The 23,936-nt window shown below is 39.2% G+C and overlaps 1 protein-coding gene across 1 annotated transcript in view; it reads left to right on the forward strand.

The window, feature by feature from the left end:
• Positions 1-22,104: 22,104 nt before the first annotated feature.
• keap1a (kelch-like ECH-associated protein 1a) overlaps positions 22,105-23,936 on the forward strand; it is a 29,745-nt gene continuing 27,913 nt past the window's right edge. The window contains exon 1 of the mRNA XM_050061627.1: positions 22,105-22,514. The gene's annotated coding sequence lies outside the window, so the exon portion shown is untranslated. The remainder of the gene's footprint in view (positions 22,515-23,936) is intronic.

A 23,936-nucleotide genomic window follows, 5' to 3' on the forward strand; every position in this document is an offset into this window, starting at 1 on the left:
CTCTGTCTCTGTTACTTTCCATGCCTCAGGTCTCTGCTTTACAGTCTTCCACCATAGGAGGCTGTTGAGTCACTGAGTTACAGGAAAGGAAATCCTAAATTGTCTTATTCAATGCCCTCTTATTTTAAATCTCTTTGACTATGCAGAGTGTGACACAAAACCCTTTTCTCACCCTGTTTCCACCCACTTAAATTATGACGTTGTGTTATCTGTGAATTCTCTGCATTGTCAGTTTTGACTCAGACATTATACACTTTGGCAGAACTGTATTATAATAGTCAAATAACATGAGAAACAGTAGGCTCAACCTCTATTTATTTTCAAATATTGTGCATTGGATTTAAGAATCACATGGCCCTCTGTTGACCTTTGCAGTTGTCACTTTCTTCCTGTGAGGATATAAATTGCTTATTTAACCTTCACCATTTTTTATCTGTGAATCCAAAAAACTGCCCACAACAGTGTCTTCTGATATCTGTCCTGACCTTTTGATTTTTACCATTCACCAAAAGTGCAAAGAGTTTGATAACTGTACGACTATTACCAAACATTTAAAGATCCAGTCAAGATTTAGGGGCATTTAGTGGCATCTAGTGGTGAGGATTGCATTGCAGATTGCAACCAGCTGAAACCTCTCCTGGTTAGAATTCCCTCAGTGTTCATCATTAAGGTTTTTGTTATGAGGAGCCGAATTATCCGCAGGGGTCTCTTATATTCAAGAACAAATGAATCAGGTGATTTAAACTGGTAAAAACACTGAATGAAGCAGTTTCACGTTACAAATCAGTGTTTCTCTGACACTGTTGGGCATGTCGGAGACAGGCCGCTAGCCTGGCACCTGCTAATAGGTGCTCAGCTTTTTGCTCTGATAACTTAGTATCCAGACATTCAGGAGGTTTTTACCAGGGAGCTGAGTTATTCACAAAGGTTTAATAAACAGACCTGGTTATTTAAAATGATTAAAAAATAAAAAAAATACTGACTAAAGCAGTTTCACATTGAAAATCAGTTTTTCTGCGATGCTGTTGTCACGGACGGGCTGCTAACTCTGGTGGCAGACGCAAACGTGAATAGCCCTGTCTAGAGCCAGTGTTTGGTTTGTCCATTCTGGGCTACTGTAGAAACATGGCAGTGCAACATGGCAGATTCAGTGGACAAGGAGTCGCTCCCTATGTAGATATAAATGCCTCATTCTAAGCTAATGAAAACAGGACAATTGTTATTTTCAGGTGATTATACATGAAAGAAAACATACTTATTATATTCAGTTTCTGCCAATATATCACCCTAAATCCCACACACAGAACTCTCATGCAAGACAGTGTAACTTTTTAAAGATTAAATAACACATTTCTCATCCTACATATTAACCTGTGAATACATAAGCAAAAAAATGCATCCTTGCTTTATTCACTGCACTCTTGAGTTTTGCTGTTACAGTCTTACTTGCTCTGGTAAAACCAGTAGCTAACTTTTTAGCTGGTAAAAACGGACTTTAGGGGCAAAAGACTTTACTGTAACTATATGTCTAATATAGTTAGACTGCAGATAGACGTCGACATTTATCTGTCACAAAGAGCTGTTTAGTTCTGGACCATCTTAAGCAGGACTAATTTGCCATGAATTCTGGGGAAATTAAGACTTTTAAAACTTAAGAAACATGGCCAACCGAGTGACTGCATCAGCTGCTCCTCTTCCTTTAGTCCCGCAGACAATGTTTGCCTTCTGGAATCTGGAGGAATTTAATAGTCACAAGGACATGCACTCACTGCTGAATACTTCCAACATATGAATGCCGTCTCTAGAAACTCTTTCCTTTCAAAATACACGCAACATGTTTTCTTAGCATATAACAAATTGTGAGACCTGTTTTCCTCTTGTTGTTGTTGTCGTTGGGTTGTCTTTGTCATTTATTTGCCATTGGTCAGCAGGTGTCACTGACTGTTATCATTTAAACATGGCTCTCAGTTCAGCCTGGGGGTCGGGTAGCAAACTTTTTAGACTTAAAATAAGTCAGTCTTTATTTTGATGAAGCTGTCTAACTTGCAATAGACTAATCTAAGAGCAAAATGAGCACTAGCCTACAACACCACAAAGCCGTCTAAACATAATTTGAAACTGACCTTTAGTGGAAATTGGCTCTAGAGAAAGTTCACCTCTTTGTCCGTAATATGTGTAATATGACGCTGTGGTTTATTCCAAGGAGATCTATGTAAAGGAAATTGTAAAAAACAAAAGGTTACTCTTCCTTTGCATGGTTGCATTAACGTAAACAACGATGTCACGATTGCGGTCCTGTTGTAGTCAAAATGTCACTATTGCTAAATAGACACTGACTAAGCATGAGTCAGAGCATGAAACCCCAAAACACCCACATACCTTCAGTCTAGATGACTTTCATCAAATATGTGAACAAGAATCCCAACAGTCCCGGTAATACACAGAGATGCTGGGTAGATTATCCAAACCACAAATCAGATCAATGGGCAGTTTTTTATTACAACATACATTTTGACTTGTCACAACAGGAGAAGCACAGGTGTTACTAATAACATTAACAATGGCTCTGCTCTGTTCAAGTGTCCCAGTAAACATGGCAGTTAGCCAGCATGCACAATACTGGACACTGAAACTAAAGCAACTAAATGGAAATCAGTCATTATTAATTTAATCTATACATGTGCTTTTCCTACTTTGACAAGTCAAAATTTCTTCCATACATTAAAGACCTTTTGGAAGATAAACTTGCTCCTTGGCATTGATTCTACAAGTCTCTGGAAATCTTCTGGAGGGATGAACAACATCTTCAAAAAAGACACTCCCTCATTTGCTGTTTTGATGATGGTGGTTGAGAGCGCTGTCTAACATGTCGGTCCAAAATCTCCCATATGTGTTTAATTTGATGGAAATCTGGTGACAGCGAAAGCCATAGTATATGTTTCACATCATTTTCATACTCATCAAACTTTTCAGTGACCCCCTTGTGCCCTGTGGATGGTTGCATTGTCATCCTGGAAGAGACCTCGTCCATCAGAATAGAAACGTTTCATCATAGGATAAAGGTTTTCACTCAGAACATCAAGGTTAGTTAATTATGTACCATGCAGTGCATCTGTATGCCACTTGAGGCTGACTCCAGAAGTGAGTCAATCCCCATAGACCCCCATATTAAAATTCCCAACCTTACAGCAGAGATAAACATGTTTACAGCCTGGTACAAAAACAGTTTCAGTCTCTATTGCTAATTTTCCCCTTCATGACAACTGTATAGTTCACTTGTTTGCATTTTATTGAGGCTTGAAGTTAATTAAGAGCGGGCCACTTTGAGTGACAGGCTGTCTGCGAGATGTCCCCACAGTCTGAGTCAGATCCATCCATCGCTCCTCCACCGCCGGACTTCTGGTTCCAAAAATCCAAAATGCTAAACTCAACCCGTTCAGATCCCCCATCTATTCCAATGGACATAACTTTTCTAGGATGTCTACATCTATGATTACTGTCATCTGACTCCAACAAAATGCACAGACCTTTTTGATGGGATGTCTGTAAACCAATCACAGTGTTCCACATCACCTAGAGTGGACTGCAGTAGAGCAACGCCCCTTTCTTAACAAGCGTGGCCAACTGCGAGGCAAGGAGGAAGAGCAAGGCATGTTTTAATCTATAAATCATATAGTTAAAGTACATAATTGTGTTTAAACATTTTTCAAAGTTAACGAGATGTTATATTACTTATCCATTGTTGAAAATTAGATGAAAGATTTATAGCTAGCTTTTTTTTTATATAAAAATCTGTCCGTCTTAGTCGTAAGTGCTATATCGTAGGCAGCTGGACTTCCTTGTGTTTCTTGAAGACGTTTTGCCTCTCATCCAAGAAGCTTCTTCAGTTCTAAATTCAAGAAACGCAAGCAAGTCCAGGTGCCAATTTACAGCACTTACGATTACCATGACTTGGATGACTGAGAATCTTCACCGACAAAATGTCTGTCTTAGTGTTAGGAGAAAATAAATAAGCAAAATACTGTTTAAAAAGGGAAATACTCTTCTGATTTGTTTTTCTGTTGATACAGTCAGCTCATAATGCATCTTAATTATTGTGTACACAGAATATTTGTCTCAGGAGGTTTTCAGCATACTGTTCTGGAAATACTTCAGAAATTTAGGATATTCTGAGTGGTGATGACAAATACAATACAAAATATATAGGCCATGTGTTTAAAGCATCACTTTATTTATTGATATGAGTTAAACATTCATGAAAAATAATTACTTGTGTTTTTTTCTGTTGAAAAGAGGTCTGTGAAGACAATTTATTGTCACTTTGACGGTGAGGTGATTTCTGCATTAAGATTCTTTGTCAGCTGCAATGGACAGAAAAAATAAAGTATGTCCTTTTTTTGCTAGTAATTCATGAGTGCATTTAGAGTAGAAATCCACCATTACCATTTTTTTGTGTGTGTTTGGAACATATTTTGGTTTTAAACGGGTTAAGGTTTCAAAACGGGAGTCCACAAACCAATGGGTGATGTCACAGTAGCTGCAGCCATTATTTTTATACAGTCCATGGTAGAGATGCACCGATTCAGCTTTTTCAGTTTCGATACCGATCCCGATGCTGTGGGTTTGAGTATCAGCCGATATCCGATACCGATCCAATACCATGGTTGACCTAAAAAGCTATATACCTTTACATGTAGAACAGAAAAGACTAGAGGCATCAGGCATTGATGACTACACAGTTCTTTCCTAAGATAAAATGAAACAAGATGAAACAGATTAACGCAATGATGAACTATTTATTTTTAACAAAAAAAAACAAAAAACAATTGTGCAACAGCAGTTGAAATAGTGTGAACTACCTCCACACAGCAGATTCTCTCCTTCCCTCCATGACGTATGACGTAGCTTGGGTCGCAATAGATTTAAAGGGAAAGCATAGCCTCAGGTATAGGTTGCATTTTCCGATACCTGATCCATCTATTTTGATGATATCAGGGCCGATATTCGATCCAGATATCGAATCGGTGCATCCCTAGTCCATGGCATAGAAGCATCTGCTCATTTATTCAGGTTATTTCTTTAATTCGTCACCTCTCTTACACTATGAAAACCTTTGAAAGAGACAAAAGTTAAATGCGGCTTTCAAAATGTTAAGTGCTGTCTGAGTGTCCAGATAAATAAGATTGATTGTGGGAGAAACCTTACATGTTTTAAACCACCACTCTCCAACAGAAACCAGGAAGAGAGGAAGTCTGTTTTTGTCTCATGCCTCTTCGTTGATCAAAAAACAGACAAGACTTGTTGTCTGAGGAGTGATAGGATTACGTGAAACAACCTTTTCCTCAGAAATATGACAGAGCAGATAATCCGTCAGCCAATCAGTGCTGAGCATCCAGTAGTGCTTAGGAAGCAGCTCTTTTCCACAGAAGAAGAGTTGCCCTTGTGCACAGTTTTGGCATCAGCTGAGTGAAAGCCAGTCGGCACCTCAGTGGGAGTCCTCTGACGCAGTAATTCTGTCACCATAGCGTCTCCAACAGACTCTGGAGACGCACAGAGAGTCAGGAGACACAGCAGGGAGAGGAAATTCAGTTACATCAGGTCACACTGAGATTGAGAAATCCACATTTGGGCCCCAGAGTGTGTCTGGAGAACAGAAACTCTCTTCATGTCCATCACCTGAATGGGCGCTGTGACTAACATTTGACTAATGGTGGCCCAGCACATACACAGATTAGTCCTGGTCCTCCTCCTCCGGTTGGACCAGCGGTGAGTCAGCAGGAGTCCAGGCAGAGTGTGAGCCTAACAGCCATGGTGACCTTTGGGTCCTGGCCTACAATGTCCCCCTTTCTCCTTGCTCAGAGGGGACTCTTGTTCGAAGGAGCAGTTCCCGCTCGAGCCCTGGCAGTTACTGTCCAGGAAATGTGAAAAGAATTTTGTGACACTGTCGCGGCTGTTGTGTCACTTCCCGGTCATCCGGTATTCAGTGTCGTCGTTAGAATAGTTGATTTATGACGGACAGTCGTCACCGTCTTCGCCCCGTCTGTGACAATGTTGTGTCACCATCTCGGCTTGTGTGTTTTATGCCGCTATTGTCCATTTTATGCCCACACCACATCTTTCACATTAACATACAGTACGTGTAATCTCTCTCACATGCAAACAAAGACAAACTCGCACAAATGCGTGCCACACAGTCGAACACACATCGCCATTCACTGTAAGGACCACATCTTCCAACCAGACTGTCCTTAATCCAGAACACCGCAGACAGAGAGCAGAGGACCAAGTGTTGAGAGGCAGAGAAACACAACAAGATGGTGACAAAGAGTGAGAGGAGGAAAGTCAGAAAGATCAAGAGCGCAGTTAAAGCGGTGATGAAGTTAGATGAGGAGGGCTGCTCTGTAATAATGCCAGTCATTCGAGGACGAAAGGCTTAACATCTCCTTAGCTGGAACCACAGCATTAGAAAACAGGCTCAGTGTAAACCAATGGCACATGTTCAACAGGATGGAGAGATGATGAGGCTCCATCTTAAGTGCAGCTTTTTGGCCATGCTAGCAGCTAACAGGCTCATTGTGTCGGTCGACCACTTTGGTCCAGGCTGAATTATCTCAATTTAAAGTGGATCAATTGCCATTAAATTGTGTACAGACACTCATGGTCTCCAGATGCTAATTCCTAATATTGTTGACTTTTTCTTTAGCACCAAAAAGAACAGTTCACTCCAAAATCAAAAAATACAATCAGTATTTTTCCTCTTACCTGTAGAGCTAGATTGTTTTGGTGTGAGTTGCTGAGTGTTGGAGATGTCTGCCTTCTCTCAAATATTAAGGAACTAGATGGCACTCAGCTTGTGGTGCTCAAAGCGCAAAAAATATGAATCTGAAAAACTCAACAGCAATGTCTCTTTCCAGAAATCATAACCTGGTTTCTCAATTTAATCCACAGACCTTGTTTCATGATGGAACTATTGTCTTTCTACTGAACTACACCTGCCAACCGTTTCACTGTGCAGAAGGAAGCGTGCATTACTGATACCGATATCTCCAACACTTGACAACTCACACCAAAACAATCTAGATTAATAAATAGTGCTAGAGGAAAAATACTTACTTTTGATTTTGAGGTGAACTGAAATTTTGTACACACGTTCATGCTCCCCTCAGGATAGATTGGAATAGCCTACCATCAGGTCAAACTTCAAATTTTTCCAATATTTGGTTTACGACCATAAACCTCTCATCAACCTCAGCTGTGCTTTAGGTTTAATGCCTTTTAGAAAATGTGGCTATGCTAACATGCTAAACTTTGCCAGCTAAATATCAGCTTTTTAGCTTTGTCACTGTGTGTGTGTTGGTGTTAAGTTCAAAGTTTGCGAAAGCCACACAGAGCTGCCATCATGGCTGTAAATGTGTTACAACATAAATCTTATTTATGGAATAAATGTTCTCCAGTGGGATGTTTTTAACATTATTGCTCACATATATTGTTCTGACTCTGAGTCTTGAGTCAAAATATTTATTTTCTCTGAGAGAAAAAACATACTACAGAATTGACTGCAACAACTTCTGTGAGTTGGATTACTCTGGATGTGTGATGGTCTTTACATTGATACATTTTTTGCTGAGTATTTTGTCCTGGTAGAAACCATCTGATACACTGTCATGTCTTTTTAATAGCCATGAAAAAGCTATATGTTAGATTTAAAGGTAAGGCAAAGTCAGGAAAGCAGGCAGGTATTATTGGCCCACAGATCTTATGAATTTGACTCCACATTTAATAAACATGCTTATAAAAATATACATATTTTTGAAAATCTCTTTCTTTCATTCTTTCTTTCTTTCTTTCTTTCTTTCTGTCTTTCTTTCTTTCTGTCTTTCTTTCTTTATTGCAGAGAAACATAGACCTGTCTTGGTCTTACAAATATACTTCTTCTGAGCAACTTCAGTGTTAAAGGAAGTTTTTCTCCTCATAAATAATATTTTGAATTGTGCCTCTCTGTCAATATTTCAACTAAGAATGATGAATGTGTTCATAATCAAGATTTCAACAAAAGGTCTCATAAACACAATAAATACATCTAATCAAAATGATCTGCAAAAAAATAAAGATATATGTGGAGACCATGTCATTTTTGGAATAGGATGTATTTACTAAGAACAGGGGTAAAAAATGAGAATTGGTAGAAAAAAATGTGATTTTTTTTTTAAATAATTTGTTTTCAACATACATATTTTCTCCTGTGTTTCTTTTAAGATAACAATATTAAGGAAAGGAAAATAAAACAGCAAAAGATTTAAAATCAAATACCCTTTGAAAATGTTAATCCTGATAAAGTTTACAGAAACTTAAGTCAGTTCTTAATTTCACTTTATCTGAACAGTCAAATGGGATTTAAAGGAGTAATTTTAATAACAGTTTTTATAAATAACCATGATTCCGTCCTCACCATCGAGTACGCGGTACTCCTTTTCATATAGGTTCTATTCTGTGTTGTGTTCTAACACAAATGTGTTTTAATGTGACCTTTCTGGATGTTATGTCATATGTTTCAATGTGCCTGTTTTAAAAGCAGATTTTGCACACGCAAACCAAAGACAAAATCTGCCTTTTGCATGCAAAAATTAGACAATAAAGTCATTTTTATTCTACTCTATATGCAGTAATGGAAAAAGTATTCAGATCCTTTACTTAAGTACAAGTGCTAATACCACACTGTAGAAATAGCCCTGCACTGAAAATGTTACTGAAGTAACACTGAGTGAGTACAGTCAGGACCGTGTACTTGTAGTATTAAAGGTAAAGGTACCTAATGCAGACAAGTAAAAAAAAAAAAAAACACCCAAAAAGAAAAAAATTGCAAAAAATTTATTTAAAAAAACCCCAAAAAAAACAAACGACTTAAACATTAAAAAATAGGCCTAGTTGCCAATTAATTTCTGCCAATCGGCTTATTAAATAAGTGACTGATCATTTCAGCTGTACTGTAACAGTTGTGTAGATAAATTCATAACAAAACATATTTTAAAAACTCTTCCTATGCTTTTTATGCAAAAATCTTAATTTGTAAAGTAACTTCAATTAAAAGCCTAGTTTCAATTAAATACCAAGTCCCTTTTACTCGGTGTGGCTACACATTTTGACAAATAAACGCCTGTCTCGATTAGACGCCTGGTCTGGGTGCCAAGCAGTTCATTTTTGTTTTTATAAAAGTTCTTCAGCTGTATAAAACCTGGTCATTGGCTACCTCAAATGATGTGTCCATTCCTTGAGTATTCATATTCCTTTAGTCCATAAGGGTCCTCAGATCAGAATCAAAGGTTTTTTTTATAAAGATTAATCCAAGATATGAGTATTTTTTTAACAGGATAAAGTGGTGGTGTGTCGGTATGCCAGGTGCCGTAATCCTTAAGTGTCGTAATTCTCTCTTTCTCTGAGGCGCTGTCTGTCGGAGCTAGATCAAATGAATGACTGATAATTGATATATTGTTGGAAGCCTAATTTTTATACAAGTAATATTCATACTGGTTTAAATAAACAATTTCATTGTGTTTCCTGATCTTTGCTGAGCAACGGTTTTGTCTGAAAGGAATTGAAGTCCTGTTAATTCAACACATTCTCACTCCAACCTCGTCACATATTGTGTCACTATCCACGTCCAGATACAACATGCAAGGTACCCCGGGTGCGTTGGTTGTTGATCTGGGACGCCATGTCAAGTTCTGCCTGTTATATGCATTGTCCTCTTTCAAAATATATTCACGTTCTTACAGGAAATTTAACGTTTACATACAGACTCTTTCAAAATAAACAGGTTTAGGAAAAAAAGAACAAGGTGTTGCTTTATAATGTTATTGGACGCGAACACCACTCTCCCGGGTGAAAGTCCAGGTGTTTTTTGGATCCATCCACCACACCTACTGCCCTCCCTACTTGGACTTTCACGGCCTTAACTTTCGTTCTTGTCCTGCACCTGGCTGCGTATCATGCCGACGTTAAAGGACAGCTTTTTTTCGTCAGTGTCTGAAGCCGAAATCGCTGCCAAAGCGCTGGATATCGACGACTTCGTAGTGAGACCAGGTTGGTTAATTTTAGTGATTTAAGCAAATAAATGCCCGGGCTATTAATTGAAGTTTTGCAGTGGTAACTAAAGCTTTCAGAGAAATGTAGTGAATTAAAAAGAACAATATTTCCCTCTGTGTAGTGGAGTAGAAGTATATTGTGGCATGAGAAGAAACTGTCGTCAATATGTGTGCCCACATGTCAACAGGGCAATTTGTGATACGTGCAGTTTTCACTACACCCCAAAAGTCTCCTTAAATTCCCGATTAAAGGGATTTGTTGGATTCCTGCTAACAAAGTGGATAACCAGCTCATCATCCAGAGACTGGAAACTCTGAACAGCAAAGCGGGGAGTAATCAGAGGGATGGATGCAGACGAGACGAGACAGAAAATACAGTGAGTAGACAGACAGAGACAGGAAAGAAAAGTTCGAGATTGGGTTAGAGACGACGGGAGAGCCAGAAGCCACTGAGACAGAGATATTTGGAGAGGGAGAGAGGGAGCGGGGGCAGAAAGAGGGGAAACACACAGAGAAAGAGAGACAGAGAGAGAGGGAGTAATCAAGGAGAATCAGGACGTTTCCTCTGTAATACCCACAGGCCTCGACTGAGCCCCAGCTCCACAATCCTCCCTGATTGGAGGGAAGGGTTTGTTTGAAGAGGAGGTCAAGACCATCAGTACCTTGTTAAGGAAAAGTTGTGTCCAGAGGAATGAAGGAGGCTGACTCCTTCCTGAGGAATTCATAGGGGGATAGTGTGTGGTGTGTGTGTTGGTGTGTTTAAAAGTGTGTGTGTGAGGGAGACAGAAAGAAAGCACCCGACGTTTGAGAAAGAGACAATGTTTTTTGTGTGAAAGAGAGGAAAGTGTGTTGATATAGTCACTAAAACGGAGCAGCGAAGAGGAGGAGGACTCAAATTGTGATTTAAGGAGGACCCTATCAACCCCCTCCTCACATAGTTTCTAAAGCCAGGATAGCAGCGCTGGCATTCGCAGCAATAATGCATGACAGATGTACATCAACCGTGCTCTCTCTCTATCTCTCAGTCTCTCCCTCCCTCTCAGTCCTTCTCTTTCTGCCTCCTCCCATCTGGACCCAATGTGTTGTTGGTGATGGGCATCAAACATAAAGGCATAAACCACTATAAAACTGAGAAGGAGAGGATTACGGTCTCATCTGAGGAATCCTCCCGTTATGGTGGTTTCATAGTGACTCTATAGACAGTGGATGTTTATTAAAGGTGGCATGGTGTCAACGTGCTTTCATTTTATTTATTCATTTATTTAAACTTTATGTTGATTAATTTTGCAGTTATTCAATTAACGAAACATCAGGGGGGAACCACTGCCTTCAATTTACAACTTTTTGATACATGTCTTCAGACCAGCTGGCCGAGTAACACCTCATTTCTCTTATAGCCTGTCCATTTATTCCAGTGTTCCACATGCGTCCTTGCTATACTCCTCAGGGGAAAGGTCAGTTCTTCCATGGAATATAGTTCCTCTGCAGCATCCATCCACTGTCTTGGGGGTCTTATTTATAAAACAGTGCGTAGGATCCTTTCTAAAAATTTGCGTATGAATAAAGGCCAAAAACGTGCCCTCAAAAATATTTGACAGTTTCTACAAACAGGCTTCCACCTCACAATCTGTGTCGCCAATTTCCTGTCTCCAAAGTGTTTGTAAGCCTGGATCAAAGTTTCTCCCATCAAGTCTGTTTTTATAGATCACAACTTTTGCGTGGGAAGTGGAAGATTAAAAAACTACACTGGACTTCTTGTCGCCAGGAAGGTGAGTAAGTACTGTCTGTATTTTCATTCTAAAGTGACCTCTTCCTTTAGGCATATTTTTTAGTGTATATTGTTGTTTTTCTGCATCTTATAATATCGCAACATTTTAAATAATGCAGTTATAAATATTTGTCTGTTTGGCCGTGTTCTTTTAGAAGGTAGAGAGGTTCAACTTTTAATGACATCAGGCCAGAGTTTGCTCTTTTCTTTCTTTTCTTTCTATTTAGTCATTTATTCTTTTGTTTTAAGCTATGATATAATTACCGTAAAACTTCATTTAAAAGTCTAGTCCCAATTAAATGCCCAGTCCCTTTTACTAGCCCAGTGTGGCTGCACATTTTAACCAATAAATGCGTGTCTCAATTAGACACCTGGTCTGGTTACCTAGCGGTTCATTTATTTCTTATTTATTTAAGAATAAGAAAAATTTACTCCCATCCTAGCCGTTAGATGCATAGGGGTTTGTTTATTTATTTATTTATTTGCATGCTGTAGTTTTGTGACCAAAATATTTCCGCATGTCTGTTCCTTTCCAAAAATCTTAAGTCTCATATCCCCCACTGAAAAAAAATTAAAGGCTACCTTATTGACTTTTTTACTTAGTATTTATTATATATCTTAAAAATATAGATATGTATGTATTTGTTGTCGTGAGAACGATGTGATAGGCTTATGCGAGTGTGTGTTGGTGCATGTGTACATATTCATATGCTGCTAACTGGATTGCTCAAACAAAGTTTTGTTGACAAAAAAGGATCTATCTATCTATACAACTACATTATTTACATGGTAAAACAATTTCACATTAACTATAAGCCTGAAAAATAAAAGCGTGTATTTGGTTAAAATCTATTGAACTCAAATGTTTCAAATATTCCCCCTTAAACTTCCCCTTTAATACCATAAATGATAGAGTAAAGTTTCTTTGTTCATTGACAGCTTTCAGTTTCCAAACACTGACATATTTGACCAGATTTGTGGTCTCATCCATTTATTCTTTGATCAGATATTTATTAATTTAAGTCATAATTTTGCTTATTTTAGTCTGTACTGTGTTTAGGCACTAAAATGAACATCTATTTCTTTATGTCTGAGTAATACATGTCTGCACAGGCTACCTGATAAACAAAAAACGTCAAATTTGAAGACAAAGCTCAAACGTCTCCCCTTAGATCCACATAAGAAATCATACAACTCTTTCCACAGGCTGTAACAGAACTTCATGTAAAATTGGTGGAGTAGCCCTTTAACCACAGTGTTTTCCACATGTGCTTGTGTTTCTGTCTTCACACAGCAGAGGGCAGCACATTCACAGTGCATCATGTTAAATTCGCCCCCTCTCATTATCACACTAACACAAAGGTCAATAAAAAATCCTGCGGTTCTTCCAAGCACCAGCAGCCTTGATGGGAACCCAGCAGCGTTTTCACATCTTAATTTAAAAAGTGTGTTCTCTAACAAACAAGATCTGTCTGTTGGAGGTTGACATGCTTCACTTGTTTTATGCAGTGAAGTAAAATCTGACGCCAAGAATCATCTGTGCTGCTCCCTCATTACTCCTCTGTGCTGTGTAAAAGGAGAAACAAGGGAATTGAGAAATGAAGGAGAGGACTGGTGGAGCTGAGGGAAGGGAAGGAAAGGAGAGAGCACGGCGCTCGATGAAGGGAGGAAGGAAAGAGAAGAGTGATCACTCTGAGAGAACTGAAATGTGGCCTGCATTCTGCTGTGTCACCGTGCTGTTGTACTTTGTTTTGTTACTTCCTCGTAGCAGTGAATGGACTTGAGCACAATGTCTGTGCAGGAGGTGAATACGCAGGTATTCATCTGCAAGAAACAAAGAAAATCTAGCTGAATAAAACCATCTCATACACATAAAGAAATCAACACTTTTAATTCCAGCATTGCAGCATTTAAAACAGAGAAGCTTTTCTTCACTGTAGAAGCTTTTTGTCACAAAAAATACGTCTTTCTGTTTCTGTAGAGAGATAAATGTTGCCAGTTGGGCAGCAGGCCAAGCAAAGCACCCCAGACATCCCTCTCCCCAGCAACACTTTCCAGCTCCTCCTGGGGGACCCCAAGGTGTTCCCAGGCCAGATGAGATATGTAATCCCTCCAGCATGTTCTGGGTCTGCCCCAGGGCCTCCTACCAGTGGGACAAGCCCGAAACACCTCCAGCAGGAGGCATCCTGATCAGGTGCCTGAACCACCTCAACTGACCCCTTACGACACAAAGGAGCAGCGGCTCTACTCCGAGCTCCCTCTGGATGTCCGAGCTCCTTACCCTATCTCTAAGGCTGAGCCCAGCCACCCCACGGAGGAAACTTATTTCGGCTGCTCGTATCTGCAATCTCATTCTTTCAGTCACTACCAAGAGCTCATGACCATAGTTGAGGGTTGGGACGTAGATGGACCAGTAAATTGAAAGCTTCGCTCAGCACCTGCATCACCACAAATGTCGCAGCAAACCGCCGATCCATCTCACGCTCCATTCTACCCTTACTCATGAACAAGACCTCGAGATACTTGAGCTCCCTTGCTGGAGGCAGTCCTTTTCACTCAAGAACAAATTAAGATTTTGCATACATAAAATATGATCAGCTAATAAAGTATGGTACATTCTTAGTGATTTAACTAACTTACGGTATAAAACATTAGTATAATAGAAGACAACTGTATAATAGTAGACTATCAACATATTAAAACCCCTGTGAAGTATTCTCTCTCTGACATTAAATATTCCTGATAAACAACAATCACAGTTAATGTTCAGAGAAAACATCCTCTATCAGGACTGAGTGGTTTCATCTAGTTCAGCAAACAGTCGCAAAAACGAATGTGAAACATTAACAGTGTGGGAACACACGTGCAGGCGCAGCCCTGTACATGTACTCAACACACCTTTATCTGCATATTCTGTGTCACAGAATGAATCATCAGGTATGAGTTACCTGATATGTTTTTTGGCAACAAAAGCCTATTACTGTTAATGACAGTGGCATCCATTGTCCATAATCTGAGACATGTGTTTACTGTGCCAGGAAAAGGCTGAGGTTTGTTTTAGTTCAGAGTGTTTGCAGACAGAATAACCTACAGTGAGACAGACAAATAGACGAGAGGCAAACAAATGCCTTAAAGCAGTGGTTCCCAACTGTTGGGTCGTGGTCCAAAAGCGGGTCGCTTGTCCAACACATTCTCACTTCGACCTCGTTAAATATCAACATTTGGTCATGGACTCTTTCAAAATAAATGCCCTATGTCGGTACAACACCGCAAATTCAGGGGTTTTTTTTTTCCTTCAACAGCTAATGCACGTGGTTAGGTTGAAGCAACAAAAGTGCGTGTTTGAGTTTAGGAAAAAGAGAACAGGGTTTGGCTTTATAATCTTATGGGATGCAAACACCGGTCTCCCGGGTGAAAGTCAGCATGTGTTGGACCCATCCACCAGGCCTCCCATCTGCCACATGCGGACTTTTGCTGCCTTAACTTTAGTCTTGTCCCGCTGCGTTTCCACGTGATGCCGCTGGTCGCCGTTAAACTATAATGGCAACCAGCTGCGTATCATGCCGATTTTAAAGGCCAGCTTTTTTCGTAGGTGTCTGATGCTGCAAGTCACTGCCAAAGCGCCGGATTTCATATCTTCTGAGTGAGACCGGGTTGGCGGGTCCATTCTGGATGGACAGCAAGTGACTCGCAAACGTTTAAAGTTTGTAAAAAAACTTTTTTGAAGTGCGGTAAATTTCTGGCACTGAGCTTTTATTTTTAAACTGCCATTTCCAGCTGTAGAGTCGGTAACAAATGGACAGCTACGTACTTGACAGAGACAGCGAACGAGCTTGGCAATGTGGCCATGGGCAAGTATGGCGTTGAATGTATTAAACTGTGTGGACCTTGAACTAATGACTAATGTGTTCAAACCAAATGCAATGCGATGTGAAAATTCGAGTTGCTTGCACAAGTTTGAACGCTAGAATATTTTGTGACCCACTTCATACACACGAATAACTTGTATTATACGCGTGTGAAATCGCTGAATTGATGAATGAACTTCCGCTGGTACGTCCTCAGTATCATACATCCCTGGAGAATCTCAATGCTGATTGTCTATCGCAGCACGAATCAGTCACTTAAGTTCAGATTTTTCAACTCTTGCAAAAAGCGTATTACGTGAAATCATGCTCCTCGCTTCATTTGCGCTGCTTAATTAGCATATTTCGAGTCATTCATGTCGCATCCATCGTGCTGCCCAGCAGGAATTCATGTCTTATCACGTCTTTACATTGGCTTTACATGTAAGTAACTCGCGCAATTTGTTTTACCCACCTTAAAGCAACACCTGACTCCAAAGACAAAAGATGAGAAGGTCAAAACAGTAGACAAATATATCGGAGTGAATTGAGCAACAAATATTAAATTGCATTCCAACCAAAAAGTGTCTAGGTGCACCTAGGTGATAAAAATCTCACAGCAGCCATTCGGCTATTTACACCCATCCTTATGACAACTATCGATCCCACTGCATGTTGTGATTGGCTAATACTCATCACACTGTCGCATCAAGATCAGAAGTGGCCGTTATTAGGGCAAAGAGGTTGAGGGTAGGCTAACCAAGTTCAGATATTCTCTGAAATTTAACTGCCAGATAGTCAGGTGACGTAGTATAATCGGTAACACAGTCCATAGACGTAATAATATGTGATGGATAGGTGAGTTAAGCACAGGACTGTTACACAGGAGACTGGAGTTCAAGTCATGTGAAAGTGACTTGTTATTTTTAGATTTTCTGTTTTTTGTTTTTAGGATGTATTAAGCTGCTGAGTGCACACTGAATAGACCTGTTCATGCTAATGTTGTAATGTTTTTTGACGTTGCTAGGACACAAAGGTGTAAACAGCATTGTTGGCTACGAACATCTTAGTGCAAATAGCATCTGCCAATTTTAAAAAGAGTCCAATGTTCATAAATTACACGTGAAATAGCAGCTGGTTTCACACTGGTCATCCTCCTGCAGCTATCATACTATCATAATATGATACAATCCATCCTGTCATCAAATCTGCAAGTCATTTTTGTTTTCATGTTCTGGTGGGTGTGGTGTGAGGTGTCTGGATAATTACACAGCCTCACTGTAGACTTCCTGTACGTCACAGCTGACACCTTTGGAAATATGCTGCCATGCAAAAATTAACACACCCATCTGAACTGGAACTGCCAGAGGGCAGAAGACAAACACTCTTATTATACATGATCACATGAGGATTTGCATAAAGTCTGAATGCAGTCAGGTCCTGAAATAATTAAGGGAATAATAAAGGGATGTTTACACATATAATGAGGATTCACAGCCCTACAAAATAAATGTTTAAAGAAGGGAAGTTCCCGCCTCACGTTAAAACACTACCCCAGACTCTAATCACTATCTGTGCACTTTAATTTCCATCATTATCACTTATTAAATTGACTTTAAGTGTCTGTGAGTACAAAGATGGTGTAGTGCAAATATAATTAACTCATCTTCCTTTATCACGGGTAATCAAGTGATCATGGGAAACTGCCGAACAAGTCAGCATGGGCTACAAAGAACTTTGAAAAGCTTGTTGTTTGGTGAAGTTTTGTTGAGAAGGAGTTTATCGATTGATGTTAGTCATCCATTCCCAGTAAGTTTGCAGCCGGAACGGTTGGTTTTCTGAGAATTAAGTCAAGCATGTTCACTGTGGCAATTTGCCAAGGGTGTGACTTGTCACCTCTCTTGTTGTGTGAGATATCCGCGGACAGGGAGTCATCTGAGGTCTGGCTGCGTTTGATGTGGTCAGGTTGAGCTCTTACACGTCTAAGAGTGTGGTCCCTTATGGAAGGAGACACCAGGTGAAGGGGGAGAGGGCAGTGAGACGATTATGTATCTCAGGGATAAAAAGATCACACAGGGGAACACAATGGAAACAAGCCCTTAAGCTTTTCTTCTTTCTTGAGAATAATCTTTTTAAATTCATGTTTTTCTTCGGGGAGTTCTGTCTGTACAGCGACTGTCAGGCTGTCAAACAAACGCATTCACTTAATCGAACCAGTCAACAGTTAGGGGATTAGATTTTGCAATAGACCAGTAAGACGAACAATTCACCAAACACTGAACAGCTTACTCCCAAAATAACAACCTTTCATGCAGTTAGAAAAACAGCTTTGTTTCAGCTTTCACATCAACAATTTGGTCTTTAAATAGTTCATTTATTTTGAGAAGTGGGAGAATTTTCTGGACCTATAAAAGGACACATAACTGTATCTCCAAATTTGGAGATACATGGTTGTCCTTAGTCAATGATTATGAGTATGTCTGATAAAATTATCTTACTAACCAAAGGTCCACTTACTAGATCTTTCCAGGTTTTAACTGTGTCTCTTAACCCCTTTCTCACTCAAGTTTTAAGCCACTGTGGAAAAGAGATCCAAGGAGCCAACTTCATGACTAACTAAAGTCTATCCACTGCTGAAGACCAGAACAAGCTAGTAGGAAGACCTTGAGTTGAGATTTACTTTTTCAAACAATTAACCAGTGTCTGTTCCAAACATCACCAAAGGTCACAAGCTTTGGATAGAGACCAAAAGCATTTCAGATGCCACTGAGGGTGGCTTTGCCATCTAGTCTGCCCCCTCCTTTGAGTGAGTTCCAAGCAGTACTGAGCAGGAGGAGACCCTGGAGAGAAGGATTATGTCTCCTAGCTGGTCTGCTAAAACCTGGAGATCTCCCATGCAGGAGTAACTGGAGCAAAGAAAAGGCCTAATTTTTATCAATGACCACAACAAGCGCGTTTGATGAATGGATTGTGATAGCTTGCAGGTGCAGCAGGCTATTTTCACACAACAAAATTATACATATTATCACACATCAATTATGGTTGAAAATATGGATTATAACTAGTGTTGGAAGCATAGGCGTAGATTTCAGGGGGACGCAGGGGACACGTCCCCCTCAATATTTGCATTTGTCCACTTAAATAAAAACATGAAAGTAGCAAATGACTTATTTTGACGAAATTAATGACATTTCCACCTTAAAATTATGCAAAAAGGCACAAACTGGTGCATAACAAGAATGCCAGAATGCAGGAAATGAAGTGATTACGCCCCTTTCCACTGAAGAAGTTCCTGGTACTATTTGGGGGGCAGGAACTACTACAGGAACGTCCTCTCGCTCGGCCCTCTCAACCGCCATGTCTCCACTGAGAGAGCGGAGTAGGAGGAAGGTTCCTGTAAAGTTACCGGGCTCTGTATGTGACGTAATCGTTGCGCGACCATTTTGACCGGGGCGGTCAAAGGGGCATAGGGACGCCGTTAGCCGTTAGCGGTGTCTGTAATAACTCCAGTCACGGTCCGTGAAAAAAATATTTTTTCCAGCGGATGTCATAGTTACAACATGATTGAGCTAACTGGAGTAGTTTCATGTTGTATCCAACAACGGGAGGCTTTTAACAGATGACGTCCTGATGTTAGCTTTGCTGCTGCTGTTAGCTGTCCCTGTCAGCTGATGCTTTCTAGATATCGTGATTTCCCAAAACTGAATAAATACCACACATAGCAACACAAAACTGCTTTGCTAGCTCAATCATGTTGTAACTAAGATATCCACTGGAAAAAATATTTTTTCACGGACCGTTTATTGACTTATTACAGAGACCGCTAACAGCTAACGGTTAGCCTAGCTAAACTACGATAACCATCTTGTTATTTACAAAATGTCACATCCCGCCTTGAGTATATCCAATCAGCACCAAGTAATCCCCAAGCCCCAGCCAGGAGTTTCTCGGGGCCGTTCTGAGTACCTACTCCGAGGCAGGGACTTGTTTAGCCCCTGTAAAAGTTCCGGAACTCTGTCCTTCGGGGGTGGTTCCTGCGGTGGAGACACGCACCAACGACCCCGGCCCCGTAAAATTACCCCAAAGTTCCTGCAGTGGAAACGGGCCTATTGACACTTAAATACTCCTGGAGGAGGACCTCCTACCCCCCATGTCTTACGTGTCCCCCCAATATTGAAATGACTGATACCTCCTTAGATGGAGGTGTCAAAATGAAACGAAAAATTAAAGTGCTTTCCTTTTTTTCCACTGTTATTCTTTTGCTTCTACTTTAGGAAACCAGTGCTCAGAAGTTTTGGGTAGGCGTTGTATAAACCACCACCTGAATGTCCCCAACTGTGTTTATTAGGAAACAGGTCTCTGCTACCATCTTACCACCTACCTCCTACCATCAGGTATGTGATACACTTGATTGGACTTGCATTTATTTTGCTGAGTGGATGAATCGCTAACCTGAAGGGCCAATAATTACCAAAAGAAAGTTTGGTCTCATGTTCTTTTAAAGAAACATAACAGAAAGTAAATAGCCACACCATTTTTGCTGTATTTGTGTTGAATGTTATTTGTATTTTTTGTTTTTTGTCTCACTTTATCTGTATAAATTTAGCTATGTGATTTATTTATTTTTTGGTACTGCATTGTCTTGTGTTACATTGCTGTCTTCATGATGGAAACTGAAGTGTAATTTCCATTGGGGATGGGGGGGTCCTGTTGTGCCTATTCCCCACCTACTATTTGGCATATCTAGGACTATTCTAGCAGAATTTTTAATGATGACCAACGTAATTATTTGCTGGATTTTGTTTACCATAGTTCCTAAATGTATTTAAAAAACAGGAAATGGGATTCAAATTGTGGGTTTTTTTCCGGGAGGACCCCCAACCCCCCTTTTTAAACCTTTAAGGTCCTGCTCAACCATTTGGTAGAGCACTATTTGAGTCACTGTGTCTTAATGAAAAATATGTTGAATTTAACTCAACCTGACTGAGTTATCTCTACCATTCGGTTTAGGTATATTATGCTAAAATATGTCAATTAGATGTCGCTGTGTCTTTTCAGTTTGACTCCTACAGGAAGTTAGTAACAAAGAAGTCACTCCAGATCATGAGGAGGCTGTGTGTGGTGGGACTTTCAAAGGTAGGCATGTTTGTGCAAGATGTTACAGTATCAGAGGTCTCACTGAACACATTTATGTAACTGTAGGCAAAAACTAAAAATCTAATAAGGGTCATATAATTTTTTAAAAACATGCTCTACCAAACGCTTTATTTGGCCTTTTATGGTAAATGTAGTGAAACTAAGCTTGTCCAACATGACGATTTTGACTTTCTACAGTGCATGGAGTGTCCATAATATTCCCTAGCAACCGTTAGCGTTGGATATCCAAATGACCAATGGAAAGACGTCTATTACATCATCTATTCAACACGTATCTCCATTGGCTGTCAGAAGTGTCCATCAAAAAGCGTGTAGAAAGTCAAAATCGTCAAAAGTGGAGAAACGTGTTTTTCATCGGACAGAAATCGTAAAAGGAATCATACTTATCAAAATTATTTCAGTAGAAAAACTGAAATAATTTTGATAAGTATGATTTCTTTTACGGTCTAAAGCCATGCTCGACCAAATCATTGAAGTGACCTTTTATAGTAAAGGTAGTGATTGTAAGATAATAAATATATATCTTGTATGAAATAAAAAAGAGTGAATATTCACTGTTGTCAATACCATAAATTTAATGTTATGTCATTATGTATCTGTTGAAAAAAAATACAAATATCAATATGATTTTTTCACCATTTTAAGATGTTTTCAAAGGAAATAATACTGGTACTAACTCCATGATCATAAATTAATATATGTTGGTATCCCAGTGTATTACAAGTATTATAATAGTGCATGATTTGTCATTTTGATTTTTTTCATGTTCTGCAATTATCTTTACCAAACCAACATTTGGTAAAGGCCTATAGTAAAAGACTATGGGGTCTGCTAAAAAAAAACCCCATTGCATTTATTTAGTATTTATTTAACAGAGACTGTATCATACCTAGTGGTGTTTGCTGTATAATTTCTGTATGGGTCTAATGTTATAACTTCCTCGTGGGATATTGTTGTAGCAGATAAAGTGTCCTTTACTTAAATCCCTCACATTGTACATGGTATTATGGGATTTACTTTGCCTCCTACTGCTGATAGATTACATGTCACCATCAGCCAGGATGATTCATCAGGGCAGATCCAGAGTCTGTTTTATTTTTTCTGCATGAATCATTGATCAAACTTCCTGGGAACTGCTGTGGATTTCCTCTGTAGCCCTCTGTGTGTGTGTGTGTGTGTGTGTGTGTGTGTGTTTGTTTGGGGCGGATGCATACGTGGGGGGGGGGTTCTTGATATGCTCCTGCAGCAGCGTGTATTCAGCAGGGTAACAGTTATATAATAATTCCTGCATGTCCTACTTTGGCCGAGGTTCAGTTTCAGTTTGAGGAATGCTGCTCCTGACTTGTTGCCATGTAGGTTGCTGTACATGCGTACATTGTTTGCAGTGTACTCAAGAGTTGCAGAGTCATGTTGATGCATAAATTCCTCCTCCACCAGCACAGCAGCCTTTGGATGTGTGCCCGTGGCGACGCAGAGCAGCAGCTCCGCACATTACCGTGAACACAGATCCTCTGGTTTCCTGACAGGGCGGAGAGCTTCAGCCAGCGGCCGGGGAAAGACCTCCTGCGGTCGGACAAGTCGAGCGGAAACTCCCTGAAGTGATTTCGGTGCTTCTCTCATGTGACATGGAGTCTACCAGCTGCCATTGAAGCCCTGCTCTGGGTGAGTGGATGTGTTTTAAAGTGGAAAGTGTCGGGTTCATGTGCTGAGTGGACGCGCCCTGTGGACAAATCACTGATATATTCTAACGTTATTGTGCGTGGGATCTCACAGCAGCGCTCGTGACAGTTGTTGTGTTGCCATGTCGCAGTTACAACAGTGTTTACGTTCAGGGCACGATAAGATATCCGGTGCTTTATACTTTAGTTGTCGACCTCTCAGTTTGTTTCCTCGGTTGTGCGCAGACTCCTGAAGGGGAATTGAAACTTTTGCTCGGTGTGTTTGCTTCACTGTGAGTCATTCATACACTGATAGTCTAATATGCTCTGTTAGTCAACTTTATGTGTCAGTCCTCGTAAAATATAACGCTTTAAAGAGCGGAAACAACTGCTAAATAGTCGATCAAAGAAAATTAATCGCTGACAGCTGAAATAAGTGATTAAAAGTTGAAATCATTGTCTGTTTACGGCTGGAAAAAAATATAAAAAAAATATTCTACAAATATTCTATCAGTCCTATTTATTTTCATGTATTTTCTATTTATTTAAAACAATAAAAAAAAATAGATAAATAGTTTTAGAAAACATTTTTTTAAAATAAAATAAAATTAACGGTAAAAAAAGAAAAATTAATAAATTTAAAAAAAGTGAGAACAAAAATTCTGGCACAATATATAAAATAAATATTGAAAATATATTAATATATATATATATATATATATATATATACTCAAAGATGATTTGTCATACATGTATAGAAAAAGATACAAAATTTGCAAAATATAATATTTAATAAAATGTGTTCTATTTATCGCTCTATTACAACAATGAAAAAAATAGATGAATAGTTATAGAAAACCCTTTTTTTTCAAAAATAAAACTAACAACAAAAAACAAAAGAATACATTTTTAAAAAAGTGAGAGCAGAAATTCTGGCACAATATATAAAATAAATATTTAAAAAAAAACAATATTCTACAAATATTCTACGAGTCAAAAATCAAAAATACCCTTAAAGGTGATTTGTCATACATGTATAGAAAAAGACATAAAAATTGCAAAATATAATATATACAAATAAAACGCATCATTCTATTTATCATCCTGTTTAAAACAATAAAATAATACATAAATAGGTATAGAAAATATTTTTTAAAATAAAATAAAATAAAATGGACAACTAAACAAAAAACAAAAAGAAAGCAAAAAGGGGGGGTCATTTAAGGTAATGTGTCAATCCTCGTTAAAGAATATAACACTTTAAAGAGTCTAATGTTCTCTGTCAGTCAACTTTATGTGTCAGTCCTCGTCAAAAATAATGCTTTAAAGAGCTAAAACAACAAAAATTACTTGTTGACAGTTGAAATAAGTGATTAAAAGTGAAAATCATTTTCAGGTTCCAGCTTCCCCAATATGAGAAATTGCC

Source organism: Epinephelus moara, chromosome 14, assembly GCF_006386435.1.
Source record: "Epinephelus moara isolate mb chromosome 14, YSFRI_EMoa_1.0, whole genome shotgun sequence".
In the NCBI taxonomy this organism is placed as follows: Eukaryota; Metazoa; Chordata; class Actinopteri; order Perciformes; family Serranidae; genus Epinephelus; species Epinephelus moara.